At 37.1% G+C, this 24,911-nt stretch overlaps 1 protein-coding gene across 14 annotated transcripts in view; it reads left to right on the forward strand.

Annotated features, from left to right (window-relative positions):
• Positions 1-24,911, forward strand: part of LOC100749908 (bromodomain adjacent to zinc finger domain protein 2B) — a 235,866-nt gene that overhangs the window by 140,750 nt on the left and 70,205 nt on the right. For all 14 annotated transcript variants that reach the window (XM_024366294.2, XM_024366304.2, XM_024366302.2 and 11 more), the window contains one exon: positions 11,700-11,757. The gene's annotated coding sequence lies outside the window, so the exon portion shown is untranslated. The remainder of the gene's footprint in view (positions 1-11,699; positions 11,758-24,911) is intronic.

Here is a 24,911-nt window from a genome sequence, read left to right on the forward strand (position 1 = left end):
AATGCAAATGAGATACGCGTTTTTTTAAATAACTGTAGAAACAATCACATTCTCGGAACAATTTCCATAGAACCTTTTCAATTTTCATTCTCCACAATCTCGTACGATTAGAATCGGAAACTTGAATGAAATACTCGGAAAGCTCTAGGCTAAGCGAAAGTTTAGCATGTGTCGCAGGTACACGTGCGCGGGCGCACGTGTGCTCATTTGCATACGGTTCTTTAATAGGCACACGTGCGCATCGGTGTGCGTAAGTCGGCCTTTATGTTTATGAATGGAATTGTAGTGGTGACGTTGGTGCGCGGCACGTACGTGCGTAAAGTTATATTGATGACTCAGCCTCTGTCTCTTGTTGCACTCGTGATGCGCCATATACACATATTACGATCCTCGGAAACGTTGAACCGCCCCCTTCACCCTTTCACATTTGTATTTTCTCTACCGTGCCCTACCGACGTTCTCCTATTTTTTCCTTATTTTTTGTTACCCCTTACACCGCCTGTTTTTCCTCTTTTCTATCTCCTTCTTGCTAGAAGCTTTTCAATTAAAATCCATCACTTTTGTTCGTTCGTTAGTGATAGAGCGATTTTTTAGATAATTAAACGAAATTGAATTTGACATTTGAATTATTTAAGAATCAAAGTGATCAACTTCGTTTTGTTGAAAAGATTTCTTGATTTTAGACTATGATTACTATTTACGTAGGTTTTGCTTACATAGACGTTTATGGAAAATTGAAATGATGGGTTGAAAGGTGAAAAATAATGACGTAACTCAAGTCTCCTAGATCTTCGGTTCTACGTTTAGTGCAGATCTTTCGTTTTATCGTTGTTTAATGACTCGAAGAAAAACAACGAATTTTCTGTAATAATAATAATAATGTTATAATATTATAATAATGGTATAGTATAATAGTAAATAATAATAGTAAAAGTATAATAATAATGATATTATTTTGAAATATAACAGTAAATTGATTTCTATTTTATATCACTATAATTTTCAACAAGTGTGCAAGGATATAAAAAGATATCCAAAATAAAAAAAAATTATTTGTTACGAGCTTCTTTGTGTAATTTTGATCGCAAAAATATAAACTTACTCGCACGATTTACATAAGATACGTTCGAAGAATTTTGGACAGAAAATAGCGCGACGTTAAATGAAAGTGAAAATATTTTCGAATTTTGCACGTATCATAGGTATTGATTGTTGAATGGCACGTGGCTGGGTTAACAGAGTACACCCTGTATACATTGAAGTTGGGTAACATTGAATACCCTTCCTTCCGAGCGATAAAGTTACGAGAGCAGGTAAACCTCTAATTACTTGAAGCGTTGTTCGCAACTGTTACGTGGAAGCAACATTATTTTAATCCATCCATCAAGTGGCACGAGTATGCTTATTGACATATGCACGAAACGATGTTACTCGGTCATTTAGACTCTATGTGTTAACTTTGAAAATTTAATAGAATACAATTTTATCCCCTTCCAAGGGGAAAGATTTACATATATTATCGGTATATCAGTGTTATACATACAAAATGTCTCATCTACATTGAACAATAAATATTTATGTGCATGTTAGACTTACGTTGTCAAAATAATATTGTAATTACTATGAGACACCAGTATGGAGAATATAATATAAGATTTAAAGTAAATGGAATAATATTTATTGAAATTGTGAAATGTTAGGTCGTCCAGAAAGTTTCTTTCGTTTTATAAGGAAATAATGGAAGCACGATATTTCCCGTTTTATATTATTTTATCGAATTACGTATGATCCATTTTGTTCTATCAAAATAAAGATCACAACGTTCGACAGATTAGGTTTCATGTTTGTATAAAGATGCCTCGTTGTAAAAGACGTGTCTGTAAAAGAAAGACGTTTTTCAGACAACCTAATATTTATTAATACAAATATTTATATCATTAATATAATATTTCCAATTTCATATTAATAATATTTTATACTTTTATATTTCATAAAAATTTATATCTGTTGGGAATTGTGGATGTTAATCGCCGAAATAAATGTGTAGCAACACTTAGATTACACTTAGAATCGATATCAAAATAGTTTCAGATTTATTTAATATGTGATTTACAAGATCTTCATCGATATACATTTGCACGAGTCTCAGCATTCTCTTTGTCTCACCATCTTCTTTACCACGCTACCAACGGAACAATTGTATTCATCTGTTTTACAGGACGCTGTGCACGCACATATTAGGTCGTCCGAAAAGTATCTTTCGTTTTATAAGGAAATAATGGATGCACGACATTTCCTGTTTTATATTATTTTATCGAATTACGTATGATCCATTTTGTTCTATCAAAATAAAGATCACAACGTTCGACGGATTAGGTTTCATGTTTGTATAAAGATCGCTGTAAAAGAAAGACACTTTCCGGACAACCTAAATATCCGTAAAGGACTTGTGTAGAGGATGTTGGTCGGTGAGGTTTAATAACGAGATTGCTCGTTGTTGAAACCGTGGAATACATTTAAAAATAATAAATTAATATACAGGCTATGTTCGCCGAGACTCTCGTACTGTGTATAAGTCGTAAAATAATGACTCGTTAATTAGATCGCTGATAATTCGTTGATAACTGAGTGATAACTGATCGACAACTGACTGTAACTCTTTTCGATTGCATCCGATTGTATTGTTTATACTGGTCGAGGGAGAGTCGGAAAATTCCAATTCGTCTTCGTTCGACGATTGCACGTAGTGGCAACAGTGTCTTGCCCGGAGTTTATTTATGCTTAAATTACGTGTATCCTAACGATCTTGATATTCCCAGGCAAAATAACAACATTAGTCGCTCTCGATTCGCTTCGTCCTTTGACTGCTGTGCCGCTACATATCAATGGCAAAGATATACGAAAATAGGAAGAGAATTATGTCGAATTTCGTTGCTGTGAATCACCAAACCCAATGTTATTTCTTATAAATTTTCCTACTTAACCATTTAACTTACGATTTACGTTCGAGAATGCCCGTACTATTTACGTTTGGTCGGATCATCTTGTAGGTTAAGAGGTTAAAATATAGAATGAAAGAGAATATAAACAAGTGTTTGCGACAGAGAACTATGGCCGATATTTTTTACGCAAAATCGTACCCGGCTGGCTTTTTAACGGCGCGTTATATAAATATCGTTATAACATTTCCTCGATTTTATTTCTCCGATTTTATATTCGCGAAACAATAACGCAACGCGAAACGGGAATAATTTTTCCCTGCGACAATTAACCACGCGTGCTAGTTCGAATTCCCAAATTTGCCATTCGTGGCAATGTAGAACGAAAGCGTGAGAAAGGGAGAGAAAGAGAGGAAGAGAGAGAAGCAGGGACAGAGTAGGTTAGAATAAAAGGAAAGAGGGAAAACGGATAAAGATTAACGGGGCAACCATTTCGAAGACTAATTGCATAAACGCGCAAATCGCGCCTCTGGAACAAACTACTTTCGTTCATTCTCAGCGACGCGCGTATATCTCGGGCCACGCATTATCGTATTTTTCACGTAACGCGTTCATACGGCGCAACCTCGCCGCCGATTCCGATTTGCATATCGTATGAATAATGCATACGCCTCTAACAGTAACAAACGCCTCGAATTACCGCCAACACACGAATAGACCAGATAACTAATATTAATAATAATTAATCTTCCTTCCGCCGACTCGTGTTTCCATCTTTCGATAAATATTATCACGCAACCTTTTTTTCTAATTGCGTGAAAATTCTATTTTTATAATTGAAAACCATAGAAGTAAAATATGACAAGTTAGATTTCTCTTGATTTTCTTAGTTTAATCTCACTTTATGGTTAAGCAAAAGAACCCTAACATACTGTACCTTGCCTTTAAATGAAAATCTGTTAGATTCAAACCTTTTCAAAATATAGGCAAGCAATATTCCAGTAATATTAAAGAAATTTTTAAAGAACATTGTTATCATTGTTTGAGAAAAGCCGAAAAATTAAAACTCCAAAATTAAGAAATCTAAACTTTCAGTTTCAGATTTCTCCTGATTTTTTTATTTTAATCTCACTTTATGGTTAAACAAAAGAACCCTAACATACTGTATCTTGCTCTTAAATGAAAATCTGTTAGATTCAAACCTTTTCAAAATATAGGCAAGCAATATTCAAGCAATATTAAAATTTTAAAAACATTGTTATCATTGTTTGAGAAAAGCCGAAAAATTAAAAGTGCAAAATTAAGAAATTTAAACTTTCAGTCTCGGATGTTCTTTCCAATAATATTAACTTTTCAAAAAAGATGAGGAAATTTCTACGAACCCAAAACGTTATAAACGATAACAGTTGAAAAGATCATTTACTTTAATACTAGCGATCCATAGAAAAGGCAACACGTGCGAATCAGAAATGGAACACTCGCAGTTAGAAGAACGTCTTGCCGGTCGAGTTTCGAGTTCGAGTTTGTGTATCTGAAAGAAACGCGCGAACTCGGCTACTCGACTAATCGAATCACGAAACTAACTCATTTGCGTTAATTGAAACGGCGCGGAGTGCCGCGACGAGGCCCCGACGGTCACGAGTTCAATCCTATCGAGACCAAGAAAAAGATGTGTTTGTTTAATTAATTGGCTCTCCTTTGAGCGAGTTCAGCCGTAAAGAACAATCCACTAACGTTACAACGATTTTGACACGTCCGAGCAATCTCGATCGATCATCAGGCGTCGTTAATTCATTAATTAAAGAAAGATGCTCTTATCTCTGGACGAAAGCCATCGATAATAGCACAAAGGTGCTAATCTGGCTGAAAATAAAAAACAAGCTTCTCTGTACATGCTTTTCTATCATATTGAAAATAAACAGAAGAAATTTTGTTCGAACATCGTACTCTATTCTTAACGTCAGATTTATAATCATTGTAATTGCGATGAATTCTAATTTTCAGATTTAATTTTTCCAAGAGAAAAATTCTCAAATTCAAATTTTGCACATTTTAAATTCAAACGTATTAACTTTTGCATTCAGTGTTACCTTTTCACCATCGTGTAGCGTGGAAAATTTCATTCCATTAGCAGCGTCTAATCGATGAAGCGTGATCATCGATGAAGGTTTTCGAGAGTGCGAATATCGAACGCGTGTTCGTGAAATTCCACAGGATTTCTTGCCGGTTGTGGCATCGTGCGAGAAATTAAAGCCCGTTCGCGTAATACCGTTACGTGACGCTACATCGCGTCCCGATCTCTCCAGCGTCGTTTGGTAATTTGGTTAATGCGAGAAAATTTGGATTATATCCAGACCCGTGGTTACCGAAACCGAATCAACCATTCGACACGATTGCGTTACTTGTTTGTCACAGTGTTAATTTCTCTACGGTAAATTCACGCGGGACTTTTATCAATATCTTTTTTCTGTTTTATACAAAAATATTTTGAAATTTTATTAGCTGTATAATGACACCGAACGCTTATCAGAAAGCTTTTGAAAACTTTGAAATTTCATTAGTTCTGTATATAATAAAATTCGGCTATCTTGATTAGACTGTGGATGTTTCTGCAAATTCATATTTTTATCGACACCTTGAAATTTTATTAGCGGTATAATGACACAAAATCCATCGTGGTCATGTTAATTTTCAAACAAATCTGAAAATGTGTGTACGGTAGTTCGCCAGAGTATACTAACGCTTATAAGAAAGCTTTTATTCATATTTTACGTTTCACGGGAAAAACTTTGAAATTTCATTAGCTCTGTATATGTAGGAATGTTTATTATAAATTAACAGAAAAGACAGTATGATAAACACAATATTGTAACACTCTCACAAAATCAAATATAATATCGCGCTTCACGAATTCGCTTATCACTATTTCTACGTCACAGCAACACGATGAACTTCTCTCGACCACGATTAATTCAACTCTGACAGCATTACCACGCTCATTTTTCCCTTAACAAACCTTGGTAACGCTCACAACACTCCTTGACAACATTAACATATCTTAACAACGTTTATAAACAATCAGCTACGTCTTCCCCTATCGTCACACCATCCAACATATATAATAAAATTCGGCTATCTTGATTAGACCGTGGATGTTTCTGCAAATTCATATTTTTATCAAGACAAATAAAGAAATGGGAAACCCATGTCGAGATTTGTTTCACCTACTGAATATTACGATGTTTTATTGCGTACTTCGGTTGTATTAGATTTCCTTCATATTATGCGTATTTTTCTGCGTTTAAATTTGCGATAAATACACAAAAATCCATGGTCCAATCGGTGCAAAAACGAATCGGAAAAACCGCTGTATTAACTAAATTATCGATCAACTTTCTTTCTGTATATATTTTACAAGATTTATTTGTCGAGTATAAACTGTTGGAGAATCACTCGTAACGATAAATCGTATCGCTATTTTGTTCAGAATAACGATCGATCGGTAGGTTACAGAAGAGGAAGCGTAATATCGGAGTGGAAAGAAATTATAACGACAGGGGATTCTATTTAGCGCGCGTACGATGTAAATCGTTGGCCACTAAATTTTCCACGTATTTATTAGCTATTCGCCGGTGCGTAATGTGCCAGAACCTGGCTATTTATAAGGTAGCTATTTATCCGGCTGAGCTATTCAATTTTCGTCTTCCTCGTTCTTTTTAACATCTTCTTTTCTATACCTCTAATATCATTTCGAAGCGATACTGCTATTAATTAAAATGTAATTATCACCTTGTCGATCGTTTTTGAACTTTCTTGCTCTTACTCGAGGTACATATACTGACTTACGAAAGTATTTCTAGTACGAGAGTATAATATCTTATCGTAACACATTTTTGTGCATATATCTGTGTGACATTTTTAAAAATATTAGGTTGTCCGAAAAGTGTCTTTCTTTTGCAAACGTGTTTTTTGCAACAGTGCAACTTCATAGAAACGTGAAACCAAGTCTGTGAAATGTCGCTGTGCTGAGATAAACAGAACAAACCGGATCGTACAAAATAATACAAAACGAAAGACGTTGTGCGTCTATTATTTCCTCATAAAACGAAAGAAACTTTTCGGACAACCTAATATCGTCGGTACTGTAATAAGAAATGGCTATTACAATTAGAGTGGTAAAATTTTAAAGCAATTTTATTTTGAACGAATGAGTACAATGTGAATTGACTGCCACGGTTTTTCCTGTGACACCATGATGGTCATTGGCGACCGGAGCTTTTGAACTTCTTACAATCGTAAAAATTGAATGAAAATTGACAGTTGGGGCATTTTGAATGTAACCGATAAATACAAGATACTTTGAAATAAAAAGTGTCCCATTAAACAATTAAACATTTTTATTAGAACACCAATAAAAAAAGAATGAGAACAAATCTTGCATTTAACGGTACACTGTGTTAAAACACTTTAAACATAAATGTGGCTCATCGATACAATCTGGACGATAGGTGATCACCTTTTTGGTCCGATTCTTAGCAATTTTTGATCCTAACTGTTTGACATTTTTTTATAGCACTCTCTGCAAAATTTTCGTGCCAGGTACGCTTGCCCTTCTTTCTTCAGCATTTCGTGTCGCAATCTTTTTCGAATAAGTATATTTGACGGCTCTGATGAATGGCACTGTGCAAGGTGCACTGCGAGTGCCATTCTAAACGCTGATACCTTGATTTTTGTTTTTGTTCCTTGTTTATAGAGTATCATCGCGTTTGAAATTGATGTATTATAACAATAACTCAAAACAATATCAAGACAATAACTCAAAAGCTAATTTTGTATACCACTTGAGGGTTCTTCTATGTGGCGTAGAATATGCTATCGTTTGATCCGATAAATCTACAGCACGTTTTCCTCTGTTGTGATCTACCACTACCATTGGTTTCTCACAAACATAACTTTTTTTGCGGACCTTCACCATTTCAGCCGAATGTTTCGTCGAAATCATAACAATGTCACGCTTGTCTCTCCATCTTACTATTATATATAGAATGAGCAAATACTGTTTACTAATATCTTCTACACGTTTCGACAATGTATTCTGGACGTTTTGCTTACGACGAAAGAACGAATGCGAATGGTTTGTTGAAACAAACGAAGCCTTGTTACAATATGTCGCTATCAGCTGTTACCAAGGCGCCACGGTGGTCACCACCAATAAGATAAACGGTCCATTGGGGAAGAATGTTGTCTTACATCACCAATTTATTATTATTTTGCCATTATATGCTTTGAATAATAAAAATACTCGCGTGGCGTCCTGGGCGAAACACGTGATTTCGGCGTGGCACTCAAAGTGTTAAGCACATAATTTGTGTTAATGATAATTCTACTAGTATTTTCAAGACTGTATTCTGACTTCTATGAAGTACATACGTGTTGCAATTACATTTTCTAATTTGTTTCGAACGTTGTCAATGCGATTATGATAATCACAGGTGTGTCTTATACTTATCTATTTCTATAAATGTCGATATACTAAATAGATAAATACTTTCGCGTGTCACGTATATTAAAATAATATACTAAACTCTTTCTTTGTCATAAAAAATGGCATTAAGTCGGTCGTGAGTTTCTGTACGACCAGTTTCATCGTGAAATGGAATGAAACTCGCGTGAAAAAAATTCCTCTGACATCCGTAAATGAAAGAAGGCAATGATTTATGACTTGGTTGGACAATCAGTGATATACGAAGCAGACTTTTAGAGAAGCAAACGAATTTCTCAAGGAGAGAAAGACAGATCGAGGCCACGAAAGTATTTCGTTGGCACAATAAAAAACAGTCGATGTTACGGTGCCCTTATCGTTTCGAATCGTCGAGAATCGTCAATGAAAAATCTGTACGGCCGTCGAAAACGGAGACGACACGCACGCGGCTAGTAATATTGATTTCGTATTAACGAACGCCGATATACAGACGTTTCGTGGCGTTCTCTCATTTGTAGCGCGACGACCAACCTGACTGACCCTCCACAAATATTACCTCCGTTCGCGTTTCCACTTCGAAATCAATTTACTCGTTTGTGGTATTACTTTCGTTCGTCGACGATCGGAAGAAAGAGAGACAAGCAATTTGACCGACACGCGACGACGACAGAATCCTGGATTTTCCACCCGCTGCCCACCACCGTAGTTAGTTTCACATAGTTATTAACGATCGGTACATGTTTAAAGAATGGGCAGTAAAATGTGAATAACTTTCAGTGTCATTTTGCCGGTAATATTGATAAATTTTTCAAAGCACAAAATTGCTAGATTTATGAGAAAAATGTATCCTGTCAATTTTTCCCTGTTTTCTGCAGTAGGAAAAATATTGTAGTTTTGAATTGTCAGATTTTATTTTTTTTTTTTTTTTTTTACTACGGCATTTATTATATCATAAATTGCTGCGAGTATTATTTGTAATTATATCGCAATTAGCTGTCCATAGACAAACTGGGTCGTTGGTAATTTAAGCGAAAGTTCAAACTAGCTGCGTGTGCCCGGCGTTTCTCGCGCTTTTGAGAAGCTGAATAATTTGAACCTTGGGCATTAAACCTTCTTTCAAGGGTCTAAACCCTCACAAAATTATTTTTTTAAATATTCATAATTTTTTTTCAAGTCCTCGCTTGTTCAAATTTCGCTTTAATTTAATTTCCCGCTTTTTTTTTTAAAGTGATACTTTTACGTTAAATTTTGAAATTATCCAGGATACACGTGCACCATCGTGCGAGGAAAATCGATTCTTCACATGTTCTGTCTTCAAATTATCGAAAATCACCTATCGAGTCACTATAGAAAAATTTGCTCAGGCTTAAATTTAACGCATTTGGTTGTAATTGAGGTTCCCGGTAGAATTTTTGCCAAGGTGTTGAAGAATATTCATAGAAAATTTGGTGCGGTTACGTTGACTGCTGTGGAACTCTTTGCAGAACACACAAACTTTGATTTATATATATATGTATATATGTATAATGTTCAATTCTAGGATAATTCAGGGATCGATTCTGAAAATCTGAAAATCGAGTTTATTATAACAATACTTACATAAAATACAGAAGTAAAAATTAATGATAATTCATAACAATAAATAATAATAAATAGCAAAGCTTTGTACAAGGTGTACCTGAAAATTGAGAATCGATTTTCCACGTCCTAAACTACCACTCTTCCTCTGTCAATCTTCAATACTCTAAATAATAATTTCTCTCTTATCTGTCTATTTCTAACGCTCGAAATCCTTCTTCTTCTCTAACCGTCCGTCTGTGAAATGACTGTTTGGCAAATCGTAACAACAAATAAGGCCACACTGTCCATTAAACAGAGAAAGTCCCTTTGTTTATCCGCGTTTAAACTCTTAGAGAGTTTACGTATATAAGCAACGAATTGCTTTTTTACATAATAGATAAAAAATACATTATACATAAAAAATCATCAATTTTGACAGGAGTTATTTTTTTTATCCACCCTTAATCTTTACGAAAGAGTTGAGATAAGATCAAGGAATGGAATAAATTTATTTCATGGATGTTCTATGCTTTTTAAGAATTACAGTACATTTACATTGTAATAGAATAGTAAAAAGAATTTTTAATTCATGGACTGGGAATACATATTCGTAGCATTCCATTTCAAAGTGAAATGATCGAAATATTAGTTATTAAAATATTCGTCCTTGCTTTAATTTTCCTCTTACACGTAACAGTATGTTGCAAGTATCTCGGTATAGTCGAATTTGCCCGATATCGTTTCGATATCAGTCAAAGTTGCTCCCTCGTACGGAAACTTGGTCTGTTTGCACCAGGAACTTCTGAAACATGGCGAAATTAAACATTTACCCTCGGTTGCATATGGTGCACCGTTCACCGTGTACGTATAAATATTTATCAGGAGTAGCTGGCTGTAATCCCTCGCGAAATGGATGCTCCGTGAATATGAATGGCGATAATCGCGTGCACACTATTGTACTTTGTTCCACGTAAGCAGAGCGGCTGTTTTCATTCATTGATATGGAAAATTGATTCTTGCGATATGCTCGAACTCGAAGCATAGAGTTGTCAGAGTGTGCAATTTTTTCGAAATTCTCAATCCTTAATCTTTTCATATTCTCTGAAAATTTACGAAAGTTTCGCGTTATCGTGCAACTGTTAGCTCAAGGATTATAGATGCCGAAAGAATAATTTTTGGCAACTTTAATAATTAAATCAAAGATAACAGAAACTGAAATTTAATTCCTTATATCAGATTATTGTTCCTATCTAATAAAAATGGAATGTATTTTCGATATAACTGAAATCGAACTCTGATTTCGCATCGTATTGCTTACAGTATTTTGTGATTTTTATATTGCGTGTATTTTGTTAAATTCCACCACCATTTGCACCTATAGTTACGTCTGAATTCGATCGATTCATTATAAATAAAATACAAAAATGTTCAAGGCTTTCGATGAACGTATCGTTTTCTATTAGGGAATGTCATATGTTAAAACTATGAGAACTGTCTCGTGTCGAACCGAGAATAAAAAATGACCAAACGAAGGATAAAGGGCGAAACGGTGGCGCGTAATGAACGAGTAGAAAACTCTTCGGTTAACATGCAAATGTGACGGAGATTTCCTAATGGCCGTGTGTTTGCATTCTAATTGGTCGAGGCGGTGATATAGGAACTGCGGAGAATCGTTCGACAGCGAAATATTAATGGCACCTCGTATTTCTCTGTTTCAGATGTGATGGAGCCTCGTGGAGCCAGCTTTTACTATGAGTTGAGGCCCCGTAATTAATTGTGAGTATTTCAACATTTTAACGCGCTTTTCCTTACCTTCCATAATCGATCGTCGCTCCATATTCGTTCACAGCGTGATTTGACTTTAATACACGGCAAATTAAATTTTATTTTCTATCCTCAGCATTGACAATGATCTATATAGCAGTAACATAAATAATGTAAGCAAAGTTGCAAATTGAAAATTCTTTTCCTTCCCTTTAAATTGCAACGTGTTAAGAACAGTCGAAGAAATTAATTACCAACGAATAATCTTTGTAGTCAATGCTGAAACATAAATTAAGAAAAAGAACAAATTAACAGACCGCGGATTTCTATCCCATTTTATCAATTACTAACCATGGAAACACATTTCTTCTTACGTTCCCGTAAATAAAACGCTAAACTTAGAACCGGTTTTGCCAACAATAAATGCATTTAATTGATTAATTAACAACCTGTTAAAGCACTATATCGCGTACATGCAACATCCAACATGAAAAGCTATCTATTTCCGTATCTAATCACAAGCAAAGCAATAGAATTTAAATAGACGTTTGTTTCATGTGGTTAGGTAGATATTTTACATATTATTCTATACATTTTTGCATTTTGAATAATCCATAAATATCCATAATAATCTAGTGTAGCATCGTGAAAAAAAGGCCTGTGGCGGCACTCCATAGCAAATACCATCACTCGACACTAACTAGTGTCGGACGACGCGACCAAGTTTTCAGGATAGAAAAAAATAAAAAAAAATCATAAAAAAGCTCCGCTCCCCAGCGGCTTAAACCCAAAAATTGTATTAAACACGATACCGCCGCGTATCGGTACCTTTGCCTAACATATCATTACAAAAATTCTGTAAACTGTTAAAACTGTATTCTTCGACTCAATAAACTTTAAATCTTAAAAAGGTGTCGGACGACTGCAGCGCAGTGGTTAGCGCCTTAGGTTGCTAACGTTCGGAACTCGGGTTCGAATCCCGGCGACCGGAGTCTCTCCGATTTTTCTTCCACGATACAAAAAATGAAAAGAAAAGCGGCTGTACTCAGCAGCGACGTCTTACAGCCTGAGTATTCCGATACTACACTAGTGTAACCTTGTAACGTTTGAAATCTGGTTTAAAATGTCACGCGTCTGTATGTCTTAACAAATCCTCATCCTCCGTGACTGTTCGTCTGGACTTTCTGTTCGCATTATACTCGTTGATCGAAGGAAATGTAATTTACGCAGTGATCGAAACGTTTCACGCTAGTTTCATTAATGGAAGGTTTAGCGAGTCGGCAGAGTCAAGGTCCATGATCTTGCGAATCCAAGTTCACGGGGATCGTGAACGTCCAACTAAGCAACCTTTCTCTTCGCCCTTGAATTATGCTCACAGCATTGAACCACGCGGTGTAATTATTATCGGTTCAAGAACGCAGTATTGTTCATGACAACGACAATCTGTCTCCAGTTAACTTCATTTGCTAAGAAATGTCTTCTTTGTCCTCTTTCTTTATCATTTCTTTATTATATTAACCCTCTGCTTAATGATTTGTTTACGACCAATTTAACGCGAGACGCACAAGCTAGTAACAAAGAATAGCTCGCGAGGAACTGAATCTACCAAAATAATATTTCTACAAAAGTTGTTCGATGGAGGAAACCAAATGGTGGAAATTGTTTTCTGTAGATCGAGTGGTGGCGGGAAAAAGTGAAATTAATCTTTTAAGTGAAACCATTTGTTAAGATGGAATTTGTTAAGACGATTTTAATAAATGACCTACCCTATGCGGGCATTTATCGTTGGAATATCTTACAAATTATATTGTAAATTCGCAAAGACAAAAACTATATCCATGTTCATAATGTTTAACGCATTTGATCGTGCTGCATTAGTAGTTAAGGGTGAAATTTACGGAAACGGTTCTTTAAAGACATAACGAAAGAAAGAAGAGAAATCCAATTATTTCGCTGGTATCCTGCGCGCTGGTTCATCGAAACACCCAAACCACCTCTTTGCAAGCCAAATCGGAGCCGCGTAGCTCGGGCGCGCGTTCCGAGCTCCGGCCGGTCCACTGGCGCACGCACGATCGCTCATAATCGCAGGTAACCCGAGCAACACACAGAGAGGAGAGAGAGTCGATGCGCACACAGAGAGCCGTGTGGCAGCTAACAGAAGCAGCAGCGGCAGACGCGGTCGCTCTCGACGGAACCGGATCGCGCGGGTGTGTACAACGCGAGAGATACACAGAGAAGAGAGAGAAGAGACCGGGCCAACACAGCCGAGTGGAAGCGTACGAAAGTCCCTGTTAGCGACGCTCTATGCCCTATAGCATCCATATAACCGTCGTATTCGTGGCTGTTAGGGGTAGAGAGAGCGAGAGAAACGGAGATAGAGGGATGGTGGAGGTTAAAGAAGAAAGATAGCGAGACCGCGATAGGAACCGAGCGCAAGAGAGAGGCAGATAGAAGTCGAGGGATGGTTTTGCTCTGGTGGCTCTGTATTGATTGCTACTCCTCCTCCACTTCCACCGCCTCCTGCGACCACATCTCTCGTTCTCTCTTTTTCTCTCGCTGAATTCTCTCTCCGGTCGCCGTGCTCTCCGAGCGTTGCCTGTATATTTCTCCTTCTACGCGTACCTGTCTCTTTTTTCCTCCCTTTTTCCGCACCCCCTTCCTCCTCCCGTTGGCACGTTCGCCAGCGTTCACCGCCACCCTTCGTTCCATCTCCGTCACCCTCCGCCTCTCCGCCTCGTTCATCCGTCCCTGTCCCTCTGGCCGTTCTTGCTGGCCCGGTCTCTCCTCTCTCCGGAGCCGCACACCAACGCATCTCGTAACCGTTGCCTCTGCTACGCGCAACCATCAAGATCCGAGGTCCTCGTTGCCACGTATATCCGAGCGAACCGCTCCTCTTTCCTCTTTCAACCACCCTCCTTCCTCTATTTGCTTCTTTCTCTCTCTCTCTCTCTCTCTGTCCCTCTCGTTTGTATGTTGTCCGTCTCTGTTCCTCGCTCTCACTGTTCTCCTCTCTTGCTTCTCTGTGGAGAACCGACCAAGTTCGTCTGTAATTGACGCAGATGCGGCAAAGGGGGAGCGGGAGGATAGCAGAGACCGGTGACAGCGGCTTCGACGGCGGAAGCGCAATTCTTTGCGCTCCGCGTGGAAATTGATCGAACCAGAGCCGATGCCTGTGTAGAGGGGCAGGCTGTCTGGCATCGATACGAGACACGACTCGTTACCCACGGATAACGAGAAGTCTTCTTCTTGCGTTTAAGCACGGTTTCCTTAGATTCGGCTTAGTTTTCGTAAATTCAGGATCGAGGGCATTAAAATGTCGCGAGCTGTGCTGCAGAGTTTCGAGTGCTAGATCTTGAGGAATTGTTCTTTTGTTTCCAGGAAGATGTCGGTCAGTGGAGAAACGTTTTATTTGGACTTGTCGTTACGTGCAACAGAATTTTGTTGCTACGTCATGGTATTCGTTGTGGTAATATTCGAGGATTAAAAAAAGGGTAAATGAAAATAAAATGAATCTCGATTTCGCCCTACAAATGCCATAAATACTGGATCAAACGTCGATCAAATGTTTAGAATCGTTATGTTCTGTGCTGTACAGTTGTCGATAATTCGATATATATGCACATTACAGCTTTAAAGTCTTTAATATCCTTGGTTTCGTATAGCTCAATCCATCTTGAAGTTTTTAGACAAATAAACATCATCCTTGCTAGCCAAAGGACTAAGTTAAACAAGGATTCTCATTTTCCTATATGATCTGTGATCCATCGAAAAATGATATCGTGTCAACACACGCGACATGTTTCCCGTGGTCTGTTCCTCTACCATGTTTTGTATCCATTGAAGAGAATACTTCAAACAAGTGGGAACAGCATTTAAACTGGCGGCAAGAATCGCGTTGGGAAAACGGTCATAATTTAACGTCGATGACAGAAGGTAACGTTCCTTGACAGCAGTCACCTCGAAATTGACACCTGTCACCGTCACCTGCTGTCAGACGAGTATCCGACTAGCATGTGCATCGATAGCGTCGCAAAACAATATCGTTCTCCGTTATTGATTGATCGGTCGGCCTGCGGATTTTTCCAGCAATTATTAGAAACATTTTTTCGCAGTGGCAGGCTTTTTCCAATGGAACATGGTTCCGTTGTTGGAAATATAAAACGAGAAAAAAAACTATCCACGCTTCCTGGAGGCGTTTTTCGGATGGAGATCGACTTTTATGGAGAACTCGCGTTACCAAAATTGTTGTTCGTCGTTGATCGTAGTTTGATCTGCGTGTCAGTTACAAGGTACATGGCTTCTTCGTTTTCGTTTTCGCAACAGGAAAATACAAGTGGGTGGTTTTCGTATCGCGTCGATGAATTGTGCAAGTCGTAACGATGGAAACGCGCGGAAACAACAGAGAGGAAAGATTCGTGATAATTTTAATGAAAAATATTTAGAAATTTATGGACACCGGTGGAAATGGAGTGTGTATGGGTTGATAAAGAACACAGAATCGGTAAATACGCGCGGTCTTGATTAAACGATCAAAGTTAACAAATAAAATATAAATCATTATGCAAATAACCGACGATGGGGTTTATCATATGCGTCGATCGGTAAATAAATCATTTCTCTCTTTGTCGAATGAACATTGTACCAACGCGTAACAAACGTGTAAAATTTTAGCGAAGATATAAAATCATCCGCTCTCTCGTGCCTCTGGATACCAGCACTTCGTTATTCACGCCCGTGTAATTTATCTTCTGGCAATTTTGCGGCGTATCAAAATTAAAAGTTACCATCTTCTTTTTTAGATTTTCCGAAACACCGAATATCACCATTTTCCCATATTAGATTGATGTATGTTATTTTATATTTAATTTGATGAACCTATCCAATTTTATTCTATCGTTAAAAAATACGAATCTCGTTTATTTGCTTTCATGAATAACGAGAATTTTCCTGCGTTTCTCTTATATGAGTTTAAATTTGAAAAAGTGATGTGAAAGTGGAGATACAAATTTGTAATTCGGACAAGGTTCGACACATCTTCTAGACAGTTTCCTAACGCATGAATCATTCTAGAAACAATTGTAACTCTATTCTAGAAATTTTTCAATCCTAAAACTGCTAATTCGTATGAATTATCGACTGTTATAAATGAAACTATCTACTTGGTCGTTAGGAACGTGTCTTGAATTACGTAGAAATTGTTGAGAATTGTGAATCTTAATCGCCGAAATAACTGTATAGCAACACTTGGATTACACTTCGAATTAATATCAAAATAGTTTCAGATTTATTTACAAGTGATTTGCAAGTGATTTATTTAGATGTGATTTGCAAGATCTTCGTCGATATACATTTGCACGAGTCTCAGCATTCTCTTTGTCTCACCATCTTCTTTACCACACTACCACAATTGTGGACCAATTGTATTCATCTGTTTTACGAGACGCTGTGCACGCACATATTAGGTCGTCCGAAAAGTTTCTTTCGTTTTATAAGGAAATAATGGATGCACATTTCCCGTTTTATATTATTTTATCGAATTACGAATGATTCATTTTGTTCTATCAAAATAAAGATCACAACTTTCGACGGATTAGATTTCATGTTTGTCTAAAGATGCATCGTTGTAAAAGACGTGTCTGTAAGAGAAAGACATTTTTCAGACAACCTAATATTTATTAATACAAATATTTATATTATTAATATAATATTTCCAATTTTATATTAATTATGTTTTATACTTTTATATTTTCTAAAAATTTATATCTGTTGGCAATTGTGGATCTTAATCGCCGAAATAAATGTGTAGCAACACTTAGATTACACTTAGAATCGATATCAAAATAGTTTCAGATTTATTTAATATGTGATTTGCAAGATCTTCGTCGATATACATTTGCACGAGTCTCAGCACTCTCTTTGTCTCACCATCTTCTTTACCACACTACCACAATTGTGGACCAATTGTATTCATCTGTTTTACGAGACGCTGTGCACGCACATATTAGGTCGTCCGAAAAGTTTCTTTCGTTTCATAAGGAAATAATGGATGCACATTTCCCGTTTTATATTATTTTATCGAATTACGAATGATTCATTTTGTTCTATCAAAATAAAGATCACAACTTTCGACGGATTAGATTTCATGTTTGTCTAAAGATGCATCGTTGTAAAAGACGTGTCTGTAAGAGAAAGACATTTTTCAGACAACCTAATATTTATTAATACAAATATTTATATTATTAATATAATATTTCCAATTTTATATTAATTATGTTTTATACTTTTATATTTTCTAAAAATTTATATCTGTTGGCAATTGTGGATCTTAATCGCCTGAGAATTAAGGGATAGAGGAATATCGTGGACATGAGCACTGTATGTGGTCGGTATGCTGCGCGATTTTCTCTTCTGTGTTTGGTCGATGCAGAATTTGTACAAAATTCGATATACATACATATCTGAAAGGATCGTGTTGGATATTCGATTCGTTCCAAATTTGATAGCGCAGTTGTCCTTTCAGAGGTTTCATATATGGTGTTCATATATGTGTGTCACTACTACACGGCTAATCTAGTGTAGCACACGAAACGACACATATTTCAATAGAAATTAATTCGATTAAATACGTAATTTCGAAGAACTACGCGCAATTGAAATGTTTTTCGAAAGATATTTACTTTTTTACGCACTTTTTTACATGTTATACGCATTTTAAACTTTATACATAGTCATAATGTAATCGTAATAACCGCATTTCATTCAACGTTAAGAAAATTTCTAAGTGTTTCGTGTAGCAGGTACAATACGATATACAAATTGGTAAAAAGTTTGGATAAGTGAGAAAATGCTTTCTTGAATTACTGTAAATCACTCAGCACGTGGCGCACAGTCAATCACGAAAGGGGTAAAGTTTTTTTCCATATGCGCAGGGTTGGAGGAAGTTTCATAGTCGTGTCTGGGTCACTATGCTTGACAATAACCGATAAACTTTTCGCGCGATGGCGCAAGCAGAGAAGAAAAAGGGCCTTTCCCTCTGTGTAGCCGTGTGTTCAGCAAGATATATGAGACACGACGTCCCCTGTATCTATTTCCATGTTATTGTTACACCATGGCCCAGTCGCGCTCGCAGAGGCCTCCATTTTTCTTTCCACCCTCCGTCGCGTTCTTCAAGGGGTTGGTCGATGCGTTCGAATAAAAATATTAGCTTGAAGTTCATTCTTTCTGGTACAGAGGTTAAGAAAATATTTTCATTTTACTGATATGCAAAATTTCATTTGTTGAATCTTTCACAGATTGTTAACTAATTAAACGTTAAGTATATTTGTTTTCAATAAAACTGGTTTTGAAGTTTAATGCGTCATATCTTCTGTATAGAACATCAGAAGATACGTGTCGTTTCTATCGTAAACGATAGATAAAACTTTCAAAAATTTCCTGAAAATTCAATTCTAAAAAAGTTAAACCTGCTATTTTATATTTTTCGTATGAAAAGCAGGTTTGTTATATTTTTTTAAATACTCGTATTTATATTACGTGCGAAATATTATAACAATTGCGAAGTAGAAGTGATACAGAAATTGTGCTATCGTACTGAAAACAGTCGATCCATTCTTATTGTTAGATTTACGTGAATCCATCCTTCCCTTTTTCCATGAAATTTTGCAAACTCGTGATATTGATATGCATGCGTGGTTTCAAGGAACGGAATCTAGGTTAACGCTTTCCGTGATTTATGCTTTGTCCGTTGTGCCATCGGTCAGTGTTGAGATTCCGCAAGGCCATTTTATGGATTCGTAGCTGACTGTGTCGATTGACACTTGCAAAAATCGTACTCACAATTTGTTTTCTTCCGATGACATTATACAGAAAAATGACAATTATATCCTAACATATAATTTACCTACTTCTCGTTCTTTGTCTATTCATAGACGTTTACATTAAATATTTTTAAAGCTACCACGTATTTCAATAGAAAAATCTCGCGACGAGCTATATTCATCGTTCCACAGGATAAAAATCCTTTCGTTTCGTCGAATATTTATTTCTGCATTTTGATCCTAACATGTTTAACGCCTCCAGTGTATATCTTAAAATAATTTCTCCAGCATTGAATATTTTTGCTAATTAAAGCCATTGTTCGTTTGAACCCAGAAACCTGGCAAGCTACAGTCGTTTCAATGCAAATAATTAGAAGGTCTTTTTATGTTTCGATGATTTTCTACCTTCGCAACTTTGCTTCAGTTTTTCCAGCACACCCAGTGTGCGTCTTAATAACAAATTCCCCAAGGAGCATTTTTCTCGTCACCGCGTACAGCCATAGCGGATCGTCGAGCGGCAAGTTTTTCCCAGTCGAAGGAGCGTAACACCGGTCGAGAAATCGATGGTCGCAGCCGCCTCTGGCTCTTCAGCTTCCCTTCGTTGCCTCTTTCTCTCCTCTCGACCATCCTTCGATTCTCTCTCGTTGACCGAAGGCTTCCCTCTTCTTATTCGTCTTCTTCTCTTCGTCTCACTTTATTTCTCCCTTTCGCCAATTTACGAGCGTCTGGAAGTGCTCGCGCGGCTGAAAACCGGGCAGCCAGGAGAAGTGCAGCCAGCATTGCGTCGAACAGAGGCTCGTTTCTCGATATTCGTTGACTACCGGGAATTCGACGCTCATGCACGGTCACTTCGGTATTCGCCGTATGAAACAAGTATCCGGGGAATATTGTGCTGCTTGTAAGCGGCGAATTTTTAGCAACTTCGTCGAGGGGTCGAGGGGTCGTCACGTCGCGGTTCACTGGTATTCCGAAAGTATCATGCCCGGTTGGACACGTACAATCGAGTATAGAAGTTTCGTCGCAAGCATCTTCAGTCTACGAGGCTTTCCATTCAGTTCCGATGGTGTTTTCAGAGAGTATGATGGATTGTTTCTATTATTAGGTTATTTTGTAAGCGTAGATTTTCTTAGAGCCGAGCTTAGCAACGGGTTATCCAAATATATCATACATAGATAATTTTAACACATTGTTGACCGGCAATTTTACTGTCAATTTATTTCATGTCACCGGCTATTATTTCGCAATTGTATATGCAAGTAAAACAATATAAATAAACTTTAATAAATTTCATTTATTATTCAATGTTTAATATTTCTTTTTTCCCGTGATAAACAGTGTAACAATCACCTACGTGTAATGGTACGCAACACCTTTTGCAAATATATCTAGTTTCGCTGCGTTTTCCTTTTCAAGAGCATACTCTGTACGCTCTAGTCGGATCTGTTTTTCTGCCAGTGACTATTTTTTCTAAGACGTGGTTTCTCAGTCGTCCGGAAAGCCTGAAGGGTGCATCATTATAAAAAGCTGTTTTAGAAATTCGAGAAGCTTCAGGTGCAATGCTGCGTTCTTTGGAATCCACAGTTATCCATTCTCTAGCTACATCCAGTAGAAATTTTGTGTATCTCGTTTTATTTTTTGGCAGATAGGTACAGTACGTTTTATATGCATCGAACGAGGTGCAGTTTATCAGAAAAAATGCTCATTTTTTCGACCACTTTAAAGTTTTTCGTAAAATGCTTATTGTATTGTAATATACACGTAAGTTTAATGATATTTTGCTGACCTAATATCAGATTTACTATCTTCTGATACAGTATCATTTTCCAAGTCACCACAATTTGATTCACAATCACTCGGACAATCAGGTAAAACATCAGCGTCTAATTCATTGAAAGACTCTTCATTGGTACGTTCCGTCATCGTTGAAATTTTGTTTACAACAAAGGACGCAACCTGACGGGTCTTATGAGCGAGAGACACAGCTCGAGGTATGTTGACCAACAATTCCACTGTATCATCAACAATAGCGCGCTGAGAAAACGACGCTGATGCGAAAAAAGCGTATCACGAGTTTTCTCGTGGCCGGTTGGCAACGTCTGGTCATGAAAACACGAGTTACCTCGTAGCCGGTCAACAATGTGTTAAGATAGAGTAGAAATAAATAGATTAGGTTTAGGTTACTTTATTTAGGCACTTAGCCTTGAATTGATTTTAACACTAGTATCGGTTATAGATGATTTTAATTAAAATGATATATTATAAATAAAATAGTGTACAAAGCCGTATTTCCATTTCAATAAAAGTTAGCATTCGTTTTGTCAAAAACACTGGAATATCTCTGATAGTTAAAAGTAAAAGTAAAGAGTCTAAGATCCGTCATTTTTACCGGTGAAAATCGTCGTAATACAAGCTTTGCAAAAGAAGAATAAAAATTTTGATAGAATAATAATTCTAATAGTAAAATTTATTAATCGTTAATTCGTGTTTCTTCTCTTTGTCTTCGTTACAACTCTTGTCGTTCTCAAAGTCGTCCGAAAAGTTTTATAAGGAAATAATGGAAGCACGATATTTTCCGTTTTATATTATTCTATCGAATTACGTATGATCCATTTTGTTCTATCAAAATAAAGCTCATAAAGTTCGACGGATTAGGTTTCATGTTTGCATATAGATGCGTCGTTGTAAAAGACGTGTCTGAAACAGAAAGACACTTTTCGGACAACCTAATATTTATTAATATAAATATTTATATTATTAATATAATATTTCCAATTTTATATTGATAATATTTTATACCTTTATATTTTATAAAAATTTATATCTGTTGGGAATTGTGGATCTTAATCGCCGAAATAAATGTGTAGCAACACTTAGATTACACTTAGAATTGATATCAAAATAGTTTCAGATTTATTTAATATGTGATTTGCAAGATATTCGTCGATACAAATTTACACGAGTCTCAGCATTCTCTTTGTCTCACCATCTTCTTTACCACACTATCAACGGAACAATTGTATTCATCTGTTTTACGAGACGCTGTGCACGCACATATTAGGTCGTCCGAAAAGTATCTTTCGTTTTATAAGGAAATAATGGAAGCACGACATTTTCCGTTTTATATTATTCTATCGAATTACGTATGATCCATTTTGTTGTATCAAAATAAAGTTCACAACGTTCGACGGATTAGGTTTCATGTTTGTAAAAAGATGCGTCGTTGTAAAAGACGTGTCTGTAAAAGAAAGACGTTTTTCAGGCAACCTAATACATTTGTAATAGATTTGTAAAATACAATGTTTTATGAAAATCTACTTTTTCATATTCTAATAGTAAACGTAGAAGCGTCGTCATACTTATGATACAAATTGTGTCGAAATGTAAAATCATGCAGAATGACTGGACATTGTTTTGTATGGCATTGGGAATTGGGTTAATCAATCGACCGAATGTTCCGTAACCGAAACAATTCAAGTACTGCGTCTTACTTTGTCGAATGTCGGGGGTTCATCGATCGTCGATGACACGGTTGCAAGTCGATTTTGGACGCGTCAGAGGGTAGATAGCGCTCCATCGATCCCCGGAACGCAGAAAGCGCGCTGGTCCAAGACAATTTCCGGCGATCGACGGCTTCCACACGGCTTCGTCCTTCGATTAGGAATAAAAGGCTTCCCGATACTGTAGACTTTCTTCACGGTGTCTCGAATCAGTGCAAGAATTTTCTTCTTTTCGACTAAAGATATTTATTCCTCCATATGCTTACATCTCTTTAATTTTCAAACTACCGCGTCTTTTTTCTTTTAAATATGTCGGAGATGAAAGGACACCGGAGCCGTCCCTCTCGAACTTCGGGAAAATCCGTAAAATTGCAATTAAAGTTTACAGTCGTAATTAAACAATTTGCCGTCATCCTGCCCAATTGTACTTGTTTGCGATTTGTGATAATAAACTTGGGCTCAAGGCGACCATCAGTCGCCGAACGTAGCCGCGGTCAACGGGACGGGTGCTTCGCCTAGCAAAGGTATGGAATTATAGTATGACCCTCGTTAAAAGAAATACCAATAGAGGTACTTGACAGTAAAACATTCCAACGGTTCCTTCGGACAATGAATACCTGATGTTGAGGCACGTACACGGCACAAGTCCAGTTAGCCCGAGGACCCGCTATAAAACCTGGGTTTTTTAGGCAATTAAGATTTTCCAAACGGACAGACAGTCTTTGTCCCAAACTGACCAATCGACAGCGACGTCAATTTCCCTTACTTTCGGAACGAGGGCTATATCCGACGGATCCGATGATCTCGTGTCTTTAGACACACCCCATCATAGTTTTCCTCTGTGGCGTCATTGGGACGAAGATTCATTCTTTCTTGAGATCCCACCGACGAAGGGAGCAGGGCCTGACGATCAGTCAGTTTGAGTTAGAGCAAGTATCTCTTCCATCCCGTTGACCGTGCATTCGTCATCGAACCTAAGACCAACGTCGCTAACATCGCAAATGCCCAATCACCGCTGCTGATTGTCGAATCGGTGGTGTCCATACTCGTAGCATCAGGCCGCGTCTTCGTTATCACACAACGATGGCCAACTCCAAGGGAGGTCTATCAAACGCCCACAATCCTGTTCCTGACTCTTCTCCGACAAATATATATAATAAAAAAATAAAAACGAATAAACACAATTATCTTATTACATATACAAAATAAATACAATTTTCTTATTACATATACGTAGTCATTTCTCGTATAACTAGAGAAATAAATCTGAAACCACGTTTTTGCGTATTAATCGTCATGTTTGTTTGCAGAATCGTTTCAACAATTTATCAACACCGTGTATACGCGCATACGTTTAAATACCGTTGTTTAGCCAGAAATATATTTGTGTTTGCATAGCAGAATATAGAGGAAAAATTTGTGATCAGCATTCAGGAAACGTAACGTGGAAGAAACTAAAATGTTTAGCCGATAGTATTCGTCAACCGGTCTAATTATTGAATATATTCGTATATTTACATAAATGAATATATTTTTTCGTAATTGCATAAAATTACATAAAATCGCGATTATAGGTTTCGCGCGTTCTATTTCATAAATTTCCTTAAAAATAATTTTAAAAATTTATTCGCCTCGTTCTTTGTTCAATTACGGAAATGTACGTTTGCACGAGTTAATTTTTTCACGCGCTAATAGGTCAACAATATGTTAAGTAGCGAGAGAAGTACGCGATGTATGTAAGTAAATATGTTTGCTCGCGTTGTCGAGCTCGATACGCGTTAACTATACTACTATACGTAAGGCAACAGTGTATGATAATAACGGTGCCAGTGGCTGGTGCGGTGTCTAGCCT

The sequence above is a fragment of the Bombus impatiens genome, unplaced genomic scaffold (assembly GCF_000188095.3).
Source record: "Bombus impatiens unplaced genomic scaffold, BIMP_2.2 scf_0208, whole genome shotgun sequence".
NCBI lineage: Eukaryota > Metazoa > Arthropoda > Insecta > Hymenoptera > Apidae > Bombus > Bombus impatiens.